This window comes from Anser brachyrhynchus (assembly GCF_964034855.1).
Source record: "Anser brachyrhynchus genome assembly, chromosome: Z".
In the NCBI taxonomy this organism is placed as follows: domain Eukaryota; kingdom Metazoa; phylum Chordata; class Aves; order Anseriformes; family Anatidae; genus Anser; species Anser brachyrhynchus.
The window spans coordinates 13,870,059-13,884,350 of record NC_137697.1 but is presented as its reverse complement, the minus strand read 5'-3'; the positions used below and the strand labels follow the sequence as shown (position 1 = coordinate 13,884,350).

The following is a 14,292-nucleotide window of genomic DNA, read 5'->3' as shown; positions in this document are numbered from 1 at the left end:
TCAACTTGCATGGTATTTATTTCATCTTCCCGTATTAAAGGTATTTGTAAGTTGTTTTGATGTTTGTTGTAGCACTAGCGCATACTTAAATGATTTCAAATAGCTGCTAAGTGCATTAACTGGAGCATAAAACTGAGGCAATAATATTTAAGTTAATAGGTATATTGCAAAATAACCTTATTTTAGTTTAAAATTACAGTAATGAAGAATTAATCTTGTGGAAGTCTGTTCTTACTGCTATATTGGAACCCTCCTGTATTAAAAAATTTAGAGTTGCAAACAAAACAAAAATTAGTTACTCAACAGATGGGGAAGATCGTGTGAGAGTGGCATAGCAGTTTGGCCACTGTTTCCAAAATACTGGGTGCAATTCTAGAACAGTGTACCTAATTATATATGTGTATATTACATAAATGCATAAAATTAAATAAATTATATATATATAAACCATAATATATAGATAGATAGATATTTTTCTGATGGAGTGTATTTCTGGTGTTCCATCAAAAGTTGCTTTTGGTTATAGACAAGTGTTTTTGATTAGTCAAATTTCTTTAAAGGCTTAAAATATAACAGGAGGTTTTTGGTGTTAAGAGTATTGTAAATTGCTTTGCAAGTGAACCTGTTCACTTGTTGATTTTTATTTTGGAATCTGTGTTGCTTTGTGTGCTAATACTGGAAGCTGGATTTTTCAGTACATTCCTATGATTTGAACCAGTATGCAAACTGTGAGTCACTTACCTCCAAAGTCGCAAAAATATTTAGGAGTGACAGGTAGGATGAGTTGGAAGCTGTTCGCGGCCATTGTGCTTCAGGAACAGGCAAACACTTACCTGAATGTATTGAAGAATTGTAGAAGCCCCATCAGGCTGATGAAAGCAGAAACTGAATTGGACTGTGAAGCTTTGCCAGTTCAGTAGTGAAGCTACATATTTGGTGGTGGAATGTTGATTTTGGGGAGTTTCTGGTTTTCGGTTTCGTGGTGTTTTATTTGTTTTGTTTTGTTTGTTTGTTTTAAGATACAAGGCTGCTTGCAAGATCACATATGTGAAGACATCCATAGAGTTTAATTTTTGTTGTGTTTTCTTTTGCTTATCCAAAAGTGCAAATAATTAACACATTTCTTTCATATCTTTAGATTTTTGACCACTTGTTCCAGTGGAAATCATTGAAGAAGTCTTCTAAATTTCCTTTTTTAGATGTGCCAGCACATTTAATATGCAATGAGACTAGCAGACAGTCTTCTCAGTCTGTTTTAAGATTATCTTTCTTTGTTATCTTTCTAAATATTGTCAGGAAAAAAGGTGAAAAAATATTATGTGAGCTGATCACACGTGCTTTTTTCTCTTGTGTAGGAGGTCTTGCTTTAAAGTTGAAGTACTGATGGGTGTGTGAAACTCCTGAGGAAAGTCTTTCCACTTTTCTTTTTTCTTCATTAGAGCATGATTAAAAATGTCATTGAATTACAAACAGTATTTTCAAAATCAAATGTGAAAGATTGGTCCCTTGATTGCATGAATTGTGGTGTTTTTATTTATTTGACATTATTTTAAGGTGTTTGGGTTTTCAGTTGTGGATGGTGTCCAGTTTGGTTTTCTGCTAGCGGAAAAGCAGAGGGTGGCTCTCCTTGCTAAGTGAACCACTACAGTGATGTAGGGACTGTTACACCGCAAGCTTTTCCTCTCTTGTTTAAGTCTGGAATTAATTGTGTAGATAAACAATGTTGTTTTGATGCCTTAAGTTTCTTGAAACTAAATTGTTGCAGTACAATGGCCAGGTTTATCAGGGGCTGTGCAGGGGATCTGGAGAGCTATGGAAACTGTTCTTTCTGGGCCTGACGCTTTATAGTCCAAGCTGGCTGCACATGACATGCTTAATTCCAGGACTTAATTACTTCTTATTGTGTGTAAGGTAGATCAGTGTCCTTGTGCTATTTTGCCATAGTTTGTCTTGTATTTTCTGTTGGTTAGGTAAAAATAATTTCTTTTTGGAAAACCTTTCAACTTTCCAATGTGTGAATATTATTATAGATGTCACTACTAACAATCTGAAAAATGGCATTGATAAGTTGGTAAGAGGTTAAGTTTCAGAGAGAGTTCAGTATCTCAGCTAAAAGCTTTGAAAAGATTGTACCTCCAGAAGCAGAAAATAATAATTAAATTAAAAAAAACAAACAAAAAAACCAGCCTGAAGCCAAGAGCAAAAATGGAAGTATACTGGCTGCACTCAGTCCCATTCTTGCCCTGCTCAGACCTTGCAAATCAGTTCACCTACCCGAACTCTTAAAGACCAGCTGTTGCAAATCTGTGTACTTTGACCGGGACGACATCTATAGCAAAGTTAAATTGCGGGCAGATTTTTAGTTCCTCAAAAAGCTATTTGCGAAATAATTTATCTTCAAATTACTGCAGCAAATAGCCAAAATATGGATTCCTACCCTGTTTTGAGATCATAGTGACCTAAATGACCTTAATATTTGCAATCCCTTCACAGCAAATACTTCTCGTCCAAGGTGTATCCCCTGATATTTGAAGATTGTTTTGGAACTGGACTCTGCTATTTTAAGTATTGGCTGTTTCCTTCACAACTGTGGCCTCTGCAAGAACTGTGGAGTTATTTGTCAGGCTTCAGTTATGAATACATTTGCAGGAGAGGACAACATTTATAAACTGATGTTTAGGAAATACTGATTTTGCCATGCTTAGAACAATGTTGAAATGATTCCTATTTACACATCTCATAGGAAATCTCCCTTTCTGATAAAAGAATTTCTTCAGAACAGTTAGAGCACTTACGTATAAAAAGATCCTAAAATAAAGTAATATAAACAAAATATAATACAGGAATATAAAAATCAGTATAAAATAATCTGTAAGTAGATCCATGCCCTAGTTGGATGTGAACAACAAAACAGGTTTATAGGGTTGCAAGTCTGTGTCCAATGTAAATATTTAGGAGGTAGAGTATGCTTTAATCATTGCATTGTTAGAATAATTATACTAATAGCAAGTTGGGTAGTAAATATTTACTGCTGCAAAATGCAAGTGACCTTTTAAAGAAATTAAAATAAGAAATTGCAAATCTGGAAGAATCTGTATTTTTTCTGTTCTCTTTGAATCACTAGCACGGTAGGAAATAATGGTGAGCAAAGAAAAAATTAAGATGAGCCGAAAAGGAATTGTAAAGGCTGTTTAAGGATTTGTAAATAAATAAATCTGTCCAGAAGGTCTCTTTTTATGAAAATCCCTTTATAAAAAGGTGAAGAATGACATGGAGGATCCAAACAGTAAACACCCTTTTCTTTAGATGGATTTGTTTCAATTACTGTTTTATAATAAACGAGGCCATGGCAGATACCTCCTACTCCCCTCTTCCCCTCCCACCATATTTTCATAAGATCAGATGGTAATTTGGAGTTGTTGGTAATAGGTGAATAATATAGCTTACAAGTAACCAAACTGTACAAATGTGCGTGTCCATTTTAACAAAGAATTATAAATCTCTGAGTGGTAAATTCCTTGACGAATACATCTGCAAGAAACTGAGCTGCTTTCACATACAAAAAACATTTGCTAAAAGATGAATACAGATTTTTATATATATTTGTATACTTCCGAATGCTTTTGTGGTATTCATTAAGTAAGGACTGTGGGAGCTGAGAAAAGCACAGCTTCTTGGAGTTCTGTCTGAAACCTTTTTTGTTTGGTCAAAAGTTGCTGAGATTTAGTTGAGAATTATTAAATGAAATCCTGAGGCCCGTTGGATACAAATCTGACTACATGATCATAATGATCCTTTTGGGCCTCTAAGTCTGTGAAACTGCTCTTCAGAGGAATTCGTGAGTGCTCAGAAATTTGATTACTGTTTGAGACATCTTGCATGAGCAAGAGAAGTTGTATTTCCTTCAGAATAAATAACTATTTCAAATGGAACTCACTAGTGGCTGTATAAATGATCTCTAAAAGGAACTCTACATGTTTTCTAAAAAAAAAAAAAAGGAAAAAAGAAAGTTTCCCGATCAGATGAAAAAAACGGAAAAGTATTTAGTAGTGCACTGGATCAAGTTTGTGAAAGCTCTGCAATTGTGTAAGTGATTTAGGATGTGTTTTCCTTTCAGACATCCTTATTTTTAGTAGAATTAATTCTTAAGCACAACAATATAAGCTTCTGCTGCTTAAAAGATGAAGACATGCCCTTCCTCCCTTAATGCCTTTTTTTTTTCTTTTTTAAGTGAAAGTAATAAAATGTCTTTAGTACTAAAATATGTTTGGTAATAAAATATATCATCCATCTTTTATTTACTGCATAGTTAAACTCTTTTCTGTATCATTTATATTTGGTACTCAGTGTAACAGAAGAATTTAAAAAAAAGCTTGATTATGATCACATAATAATTGTTTTATTTGAATAGGTACACAGTGTATGAAATGAATTTCTGGTCTCTTTGCATTCCATGAAAATTAGATGCTTACCCTTCATGGAGGATCGTGATGTGAGCATCTTTATTGGTCATTCCAGAATGGGAAGGAGGTTGAGTATGGGATTCTTTTGATGCCTCTGAACGCTCAGCATTTCTTAAGACGCTTGATGGGGGTTACTCCTGAGAATAAGGGGTACGTACCGTAAGGGAAAGAAGAACTGAAAATTGATGCACCATTGCCCATCAGAGTTGAAGTGCATTAAGTGGGCAAGCATAAAATTCCTATGATTATGAGAGGGAAAGAACCATGCTGCTCTGGAAGTGGAGATAGTAGCATATGTTTGAGACATCGCAAAGCAATGGCGTGTTCCAAGTGACAGGGTGGGGAAAGGATCATTTTATATCAGCATTCTGGATGCATATGACTGGGACAACAGTGCATTTGTCAAGGACCAAGAAAGAATGATGTATCATTATAAAGCGAGATTAGATCCTTTACTATTCCTTAATGTTGCTGAATTCTTTTTTTTTTTTTTTTTTAATTTCTCTTCCTGGGTTGTCTTCAAGCCATTGTGCTTCTGGAAAAAAATCTGAGATGTTCAGGGGGTATGATTTAAACCAAAATCAGAGATTGTTGCCAAGTTATGAGCTTGCATGTCAGACAGGATATTGTGGCTTTTGAAAATGAAATAATCCAGAGAGAAGGGATAGCAGGAAGAATAGAAAGAGGGACCACTGTCAAACTTTGTGCACCTCCCTCTCCTCCATTCCCATAAACTTTGCTGGCATTAAAGCAAAAGAGATGAGCAGAGAGCAGCTGGAGATGAAACAGAAAGGAAGAATGGAAGGGAGTTCAGCAGCTTCAAAAGTGGTTAAGTGACAGGTCAAGGAGGCTGAGGATGGAATACCGTGGTGTTTTTGGTTTTCTCTGGAGGCATGCTTCTACAGGGATGTATATTGAGAACAGTGTCCATTACTTCTTCAGAATCTGTCCAATATATAATGACATTTGATTCAAAAAGTGGACCCATTCTCCCATCCCCTTCTTCCAGTGACTCAGCAGACATACCCTGGAAGAAAGATGAATTATCCACTCTCTAGCATCTGGGAACAATCTTCTTCATAAGACTAGAAGCAGAGTTTTGAATATAATGACATTATTCTAATGATGATTTGTTGATACTACATCATATCATTAGTCATGCTGGAATCTTTAGAATCATAGATGTTTTCTCAAAATAGTTTAGAAAATCTGAAGCAGTCTGACATGAAACAGTAACTTGTTCCACTGGAATCTGTACAGCTCAAAATTTTGAGTTAGTATAGTGAAGGATCTTATTAGAATCTTATTCTTCATTTATTAGTGAAGAATAAACTAGAAGACATTAAAATACATGATGAAATTATTTTTTCTTGAAAACTTATTAGTGCATTATTTAGATTTAGTCAGGTAATCCTTGAAATTGTCCACCCCCTACGTGCTGGTTAGAAAAATAGAATACTACCAGTGCACAGAATACTTAATGACAATGCACGCACACAATTTCTCAACATCTTTACTTTTCCCGTGTTTTCTGTTGTCTTTGATTGTTGAAAATCTGCTCACATATAGAGTTGAAAGGGTCAGAAATACTGTCTTAAAAATAAAACCTCAATGTACATGCACATACGCCTTTTTAAAGTTAATGCAGGCTGAAGTTCTGTATTCAATATGCACTGTAAGGCATCTAGGAAACTTAAAAACAAAAAAAATTGCATTAGTTGATGAGCTTTTCTTATGAAGACCATCATCTCATACACATGTATGTAAAGAGGAGGATAATTGGGATTACTGCATATATTATTAAATACTTGCTACAGTTACATTATTTACTTAAAATTAAGTTGTACCATCTGTCTCTGTCAATGCAAGCTTGTTCTCTAATCTTTTTCCAAGACTTGTTCATAATGTATTATCATGCCATTTGTATTGTCATTTTTGTTTTTGTTATTGTGGTAATAATGGCTAGGTAATAAAGGCTAATACATTTTTATTGACATTATATGAAACATTCAAATATTTATAGGATTTGTATTTCCTTTGCCTCCCTATTGCTTTGTTGTATTGCAGCAAGACCTTCGGAGCAGACCATATCGTAACTAAAAATGTAACATAGATTCTATTCCAAATTAGATACCTTCGTGCCTCTATCCTAATTCTGCCTTTACTTGCAGCAGAGGATAAAGGAAATAAGAGTGAAATTTTAGTTACTCTTTAGGACAGAAAACTAAAGCACTAAAGCTCTTCAGAGCTGTAAATGAAAAGACGTTCTGTCACCGATATTGCAGGAAACATTGGGATCCCTTTAGCTGCAGCACTGTCTTCATTCATGGCACAATGTATGTGTGTCGTTTGTGAAAACACATAGTTCATTTTGATTAAGCACAATTATCTGTGATTTTTAAATACACTGTCTAGATTCTTTTTTGTTTGTTTTTCATTCATCTGGGGGTAAGTAAAGACTATCCAAAGTTGTTTTCAAAAATGTGTGTGCACAGAACTTTATTATACAGCCAATACTCTTTGAGTAATTTCATCTGTTCTGTGTATACAGACTCATTAGTTACAGATAAAATTGTTGTTATTTCATTGTAAGATTATTTTCTTTGTTTCTTACTTTATGGTGGTTTTCTTAGTTGTCCATACTGAATTGCTGTATGTTCTTTAAAGCGGAACAGAGGCTATAGAAATGGTGCTACACATTCTTCAAGTATTTGGTATGGCTGTACGTCTGTCATGTAATAGAATCGTTGTAATGTAATTATTAATGTAATGTAACTGTGTAATTCTGGTTGACTACTTTTTCTGCTGATGTACCACCTATATCATTTTTCATGAAGTTCAGAATGTATCAGTTGTTTAAATTAAAATCATAGTTGAGTTTAAATCGATTTAAATTACATTTTTGAATAATTAAATATATAATGAAGGGGAAATCCTTAATATTTTCCACGATTATTTCTCTTGTTAATTTTATTAAGGTAATTTTGAGTTTTATTGAAATCTCGGTTGTAATACTTAAAAATAATCTTATATTTAGAAAATCTTTTGAAAATCAAGGTATTCTATTTTAAAGTGAAAATAGGGTGTTGTTAAGGGAGAGAAAAAGCTTAGTATCTTTGTATTCTGATTTATTATATGGAAGGCTGTTTTTAACAAAAAAAAAAGGGCTTTTTTTTTTTTTTTTCTTTTTTTCCCCTCCACTATTCTCAGTCTCTTTTGATCATTGATCTGGGTGACCCCACGCTCAGGGGTTTTTTCTTCATTTGACATGGACAGATTTTTGAAGTATAGCTCTCCTTTGGGAACCTCGGGCAGTTCCACTTGACTAACCTGTGATCTAATGAGCAGTAATGCAGGGTTACAGTGACCATTTTGTTTGCTTTGAGGGAGGATGGCTAGACAGAGAGTGGGAGAGAGGCGTTGTCTGCGGAGAAAAAAGATGCAGGGTGATCGAACAGTGTGAAAAAGACTTGTTAGCCCACATTAGTGTGCCTGATTTACTTCACAACAGGTCAGGAAAGGCCAAAGGCAGGGTTGTCATTAAATTGCAAAGTTGAAAATCCCAGTATTCTAAAGCATTCAGATTTCTGAAAGTTGTAAATTAGAAAGTTTGTGGTTCATGATGAATTTGCCAGGAAGATATACAGGAGTACCAGCTTCTTTTAAACATTATAAGGTACCTTACGTACTCATGCTGTAAATATTAAAAGAAAACCAGCTTTTTGAAGTACTTTCATGGTTGACTGTTTTACAATGAGACTGGGTGCCAAAGAAAGGCCAAACACTAACAAGGTCGTTGCACTTTCTTTATGAGCCCTGGGGACCCCTTAATTATGTGCCCGTGCTGCTTATTTTGAGATCTGTGGAGAGTATGTATGCGTGTGTTTGCATAATATATAATTTTTATTTGAATTTATTGTTTATATACATACATAGACATAGATATATTAAAAAAAAAATCTAGCACCAGTTGCCCGGGAATGTAGATTTCTAGTATTCTGCAGCACATTATGATTCTTTTCTCCTGTCATTTATTGTTTCTCTTAGAGTGAACATTAAACACAAATCATGCCATTGGTGACCAAATGAATATAATTTTATCTTTAATTTACGTTTAATGTTGCAGGGACCAAAAGAACCTGTTGTCTTTATGTTCCAAAGAATTTTTTCTCCTAGTGGTAAATGGTGCTTTTTGACACTTGAATTGGACTTGACAGCCTGTCTTAAAGACAGGCTAATATCTTTCATCTTCTTTGGCTAATATTTGCAAATGTTTTATGGCTGCTTTGCAATTTCAAAAATAAAAAGTTGGAACTACGTATTTCTGAATTTGTGTTTGCCCTTTTGTTTTATTTGCTTATTGCTAATTGGCAATGGCCTGGATCTCTGTGATTTGAAGGGTACAGCTATCAGGCAGAATGTCCTTTCACACTGTTCTATTGACAGTCTTTAACTCATAGCAAACTCTTGTTTTCGTTTTCTCATCTGTCTGGCTTTAGTAAAAATCAAAATTCAGCCTTTTAGTTATATTATCATTGTGCATTGAAGCAGTGGATAATAAAACAAATGGGTGGTCTTAGTGGTAAGGTACTTTTTCTCTGTCTGCTACCAGAAGTTTCGCTAATTGATTCTTACTCCTGCTGGCTGTCAAAAATCAGTTTTCCACAATTGGCATACAACTGTGTTAACTTTTAGGTTGTGCTGCAGGGACGGTTTTTGTTGTCTCGATCTTGTTGAATCTTATTACAGCTAGTAAATATACAAAATTTTATGTTTGAAAACAGCTGACCATAATTAAGAGAATTTTTATTATCTGACTTTAGGAACTGTGCTCCCCTTGATCATTCAGATGATTCTGATGTTAAGGGGGTGTCTTGGTTAAAAGTAACAGAAAACAATAGGATGTCAGGCTAATCATGCTGAACACTAGCTTTTGTTTTTTACTTGCATTGGATTAATACATGGTGCCAGATTATTTTAGTTTATCTTAGTCCTTTTTTTGTTGGCAGTGAACATATGGTGTACTTTTACATCCTTATAAACTGAAGTTGAATATGGGAAACAAAGTACATTTTTTTATATACAATGCTGCATTTCACAGTGACTTTCTCAATGTCAGTCCTGTTTTTACCACATTGTAAAATTTGCTCAAGATGAGAATTTTGATATTGAAATAATTCATTTCCAAGCAGTGCAGTGTCCAAAGGTGCTTAGGGATTTCTGCAAACTAGACTGGAAGAATTTCACCCAGGTATATTTTCATTTTACAGGTTATTTTAACATATGTTTAGTTGCAGCAACTTGGTAGAGATGCAGTCTAAGAAACTCTGCACTTGACTAGCTTTTTCTGTAGCTTTAGGTCATGTTAGTCAATGGAAACTTATTAGGGCATAAAATGATGGGAAAATGCTAAATAAATCAGAATGCTGAATCAAAATACACTTAAGCTTTGCAACTATTCTCTTTCCATTGACTTTATCCATTGCCTAAATAACATTGTCTGTGCAGTCTGTACGCACTCTTTATTAGCTCTTCTGTTTGATTTAATTATTCAGTTACTCAGTGTGTCTGAATTAAGTCATCTCTGCCAATCTGCTTATTACAAAGTGTTTGGTCAGTGAGTAGAGACTAATGCCATCTCACTGGATTAATTTTTGAAGGTGTTTGTTTAGGAAGCAAGACATTGGAACACCATTTCAAAATTGGCCTATAAATAAGTCAGCCAAGACCCTGCCAATCACAGGCAGTGAAAGGGCAAGCTTTACTTAACCATCTGAAGAACATGATAAATTTTCACTTATTCTTGTTGGCTGCCTTTAAATCGTGAGTAGATTTTGCAGCTTGGTTTCTGGACATTCTGTTTAAAACCAACCAACCAAATAAAAACCACCACCACCAGCAATAAAACAGACACAAAAAAAAATACAAAAAGTTTGCTGCCATGTAAGTTGTTTTTACATAAACTTTCTATGTATTTTATGAAAAAAAAACATTAAAAACTTTTGTGATGGTAATGTTGGTGGTTTGTTCAGGAGACGACTTCAAAAATGGGGGGTTACTGCCAAATACAGGCTTTTGGAAAACTATACTTCCACTTCATAATTGCCTCTTTAATAAAGCATTTATTTTAAGATAGGGATGTTTAACTTTTTATATAGGTATTAAACTGCAACTTAAAAGATTTTACTGTTTATCTGTCTGTTGTGATATATAACCTGCAGCAAAACTTTATACTCTGCTTCAGGTTAAGATATCATTCCTGTAAGTTACCTGCTATAAAACCCCTAATGGTGTAACATTATAATTCAATCCACATCACGGACAGGATGCAACCAGTAATGTTTAGCAAAATAGGAGAAACAAAATATAAAATTATTGGCAGGTGCTCTTTTACTAAAGAAAATGGGTGTGTCTTTTTGCAATTCTCTTAAGTAATATTTTGTGTCTGCAGGCTATATTTGAGAAATATACCTCTAAAAATGTTCTAAACTGGGAACGCAGTAGCTAATACCTTACATAAAAATAAATGTCTTGCTATGCCAATGGACTCTGACAATTCAGATTTCAGTAACTGTAAAATGGGCTTAAAACGCTCCCCAGATGTATCTGGCCTTTTGGAAATCATTCTTTCTGTGCAATAGGAAAAAATTCTTGCTTAAATAAGAAAATGAATTCAATAATGCCACCCTTCCCCTGCACAAATAAGAAGGTGGGGGTGGTAATACTATGTCTGGGAAAGGAAGCAAAAATGTATGCTTAGATATCCCATTGCCTGCTGTTATAGGGGTTGTGCTTGCCAGCAGTTTCTGGCAAGCGCGTTCCTTCCAAACCCTCTCCAAACTCTCCAGGCATATAAAAAGTCTTGTGCCTGTGTTAGTCAACTTTCACTTACTGGTAGTGTAGAAGGAATGTTTATTGACTGACAAACTGCCTGTTTTGAAATTAGGAAACTTGAATTAAGTTTTTGTTTTGGTACATGTTAGTTTGTTGTTGTTTAATTGACAATGCAATTGAGTTAGGAAGATGGCTGCTAGTGTCCAAACTGGGTGAGAGCTTATAGAGTCCGCTCTTGTGGGCAATAAGGCCTGGGATTTGGCTGATGTTTTTCTGGATACAGAAAGCAGCAGATCATCAAGTCTCTGGCCAACGTGCAGGAGTTTGGATGCTCCAATTGTAATCTATGTTCAAAGGGTAGGTCAGCAAAGTGACATCTTCATTTTTGGTGGAACCTAGCCATAAATCCATTTAAAAGTCTAGTGTGTCTGACAGTGGGGCACCATGCAGGGGTGCAGACTGGAGAGCTAAGGACAGTGCCATAGAATGGAGTTGTCTTCGACAACAGTAGTACCATTACAGGTACTAGTTAAGTAGTAGGAGGAGGAACTGAACTATGTCCTAGAAAGAACCATGACTGAAGGGAGACTAGAAATCTAGCTCATTGAATACAACATAGTTTTGTACAACTGTCTTTCTCAGGAAAGTTCAAACTCATGTTCTTTCCACTCTTTTGTTCTCGAACACATAGAAACTAAATTTAAAAGATGCCTTGATAATAAACTGTCATCCAACAGACAGCTGGAGTTACATCTGGGCACTGACGCTTCCTGGTTTTTAGGCAGAAGGCTGTCTGGATCTTTTCATGTGTCTTGCTCCCAGTACTTGTGTCTTTAACTGAAATAGCTACCGTTGTAGTATTAGAACATACCAGTCTTTTGATGTATTTGCTGGTCACCTTTGAGATAAAGAAAGAGTCTCATATTCAGTGTACAGGATTTAAGAATAGGCAGACTATCATCTACAACCTCAAAGATAATGGCCATCTAATTATTGGTGATTCCAATGAGAGTGTGAATTTAAAGCAGGAATTAGAGCTTAACAGAAGAGGAAAAAAGGCTGTTGTCTCCCAACTGGTGTTATCAGCTTTCTCACTGAGTATTTCCATTTTTCTCCTTTTCCAAGATGCCTCTGATTCAGTCAACCTTACAGTGCTTTTATATGCATAGACCCTGCCATACTCAATTTAAAGAAGTGTGATACCAATCCTAACAATTGTGGTCATTAGGCATCCTGCTCTTGTACATACGTTACTGCTACTGTGTTGTGGTATTGACTTAGCTGACTGGAGAAGTTACACAAATCATTTTATCAGTAAACTAGGATGGCAGTTTTCTAGTTCTTGGCCTTCACAATTATTTCAACCTCTGTATTCTGAAAAGTACAATTTTAAGTATCTTTAGAGTCTGCAAACAGTTAAAAATTCTTCAGAATACGTGTTATCTGAGCATTGTGATCACACAGTGAAAGAAGGATGATTTACACTGCTCAGGATTATCATTCAGGGACTGACTATGTTATGAGGTGACTAAAATATGTCAAATGCTAGAATGTGTCAAAGCTGCCCATGGACAACATTAGTTTGGTGTGACTGGAAAATAATTTTGATTTTTGAATTAAGATTAGAATTACATTTTGAAGATATATAACCTGTCAGTTTGTAACCTGTTTCACAACAATAGCTGCAAATTATTTTAAAGGGGTGGAGTTGCTTTGACACTTGAGCATTGTGTAATTCCAAACCTTTTTTGACCCTTTGAAAAAGACTTTGATATCACAGAATCACAGAATCGTCTAGGTTGGAAGAGACCTCCAAGATCACCCAGTCCAACCTCTGACCTAACACTAACAAGTCCTCCACTAAACCATATCACTAAGGGCTACATCTAAACGTCTTTTAAAGACCTCCAGGGATGGTGACTCAACCACCTCCCTGGGCAGCCCATTCCAATGCCTAACAACCCTTTCAGTAAAGAAGTTCTTCCTAATATCCAACCTAAACCTCCCCTGGTGCAACTTTAGCCCATTCCCCCGCATCCTGTCACCAGGCACGTGGGAGAACAGACCAACCCCCACCTCGCTACAGCCTCCTTTAAGGTACCTATAGAGAGTTTGCGTTCAGTTCGCGTTCTCTTATATTATGATAATTGGAAATAAATACAGCACTTCAAGTTCTGAAATGGCATTCCAGAGCTATCTAATATATAGATAATATACATTAATTCTTAGTTATTTGCTATAAATATATATGTATGCACATATACATGTATATATGTTCTGCATCCTGCATCCATTTCCATAAGTAGCATGAGTTTTATTATTATCTTTCTCTGGCTGTCTGATCCAGAAACAGCTGAGTCTTTCTCAGATTTGTGTGATTTTGAGATTCATGGTGATTTAACATTGTCTTTGTGTGATTGTTCTTCCCCTGTAACTCAGTGAGGAAGTATGAGCATTCTTAAAAAAACTAATTTAAACCCTAAAAACTTCTTGCACTGAGATGTCAGGGTAATATACTACTTTGTTCTCTTAATATTCATAATATTTTATGTTAATCCACATATGGTGTTAAGTAATGCAGAAATAGTATTGCTATAAGGTATATTTTTAAGTATGTTAAGAGCCCATTCTGAAGCGGTTATTTTGTTAGTATACCCACTGAAGACCATAATTTTTTCTATCTTGCAGGATTAAAATTCTTTTACTGTTTAGATTATTTCCGTTGCTTTAAATTTCTTTTTCTTGATTGCATTCTCCTAATAGAATTTTAATTAATCTTTTTTTATGCAAAAATGTTTCTCTTTAGAAGTATAATTCAGACTTAAGTCAGAATATAGATGTTGACATAACATTCAGAGTATGTGTTAATATTTTGAACCTAAGTGCTAAGAGATAAATATTCATTAAGTTTGTATTAAAAGTGATCTTGGCTAGTTTGCATAGTGGAATTGTTTGCAAGCTTTGATACAATTCTGCATTTTTGCAGAGATGAAAA

At 35.1% G+C, this 14,292-nt stretch overlaps 1 protein-coding gene and 1 long non-coding RNA gene across 19 annotated transcripts in view; one reads left to right on the top strand and one right to left on the bottom strand.

Moving 5' to 3' along the window:
• The window catches only part of ARL15 (ARF like GTPase 15), a 216,847-nt gene that overhangs the window by 92,412 nt on the left and 110,143 nt on the right, over positions 1-14,292 (top strand). Inside the window, exon 9 of one of the 18 annotated variants that reach the window (XM_080574581.1) lies at positions 4,465-7,342. The exons of the other annotated variants lie outside the window; for them this stretch is intronic. The gene's annotated coding sequence lies outside the window, so the exon portion shown is untranslated. Of the gene's footprint in view, positions 1-4,464; positions 7,343-14,292 lie in introns of those variants that run through there. 18 annotated transcript variants of the gene reach the window in all.
• The window catches only part of LOC308185901, an 87,833-nt gene continuing 78,480 nt past the window's right edge, over positions 4,940-14,292 (bottom strand). Inside the window, exon 2 of the long non-coding RNA XR_013943814.1 lies at positions 4,940-14,292. This exon is cut by the window's right edge and continues 52,329 nt beyond it. This is a non-coding gene — a long non-coding RNA (uncharacterized lncRNA).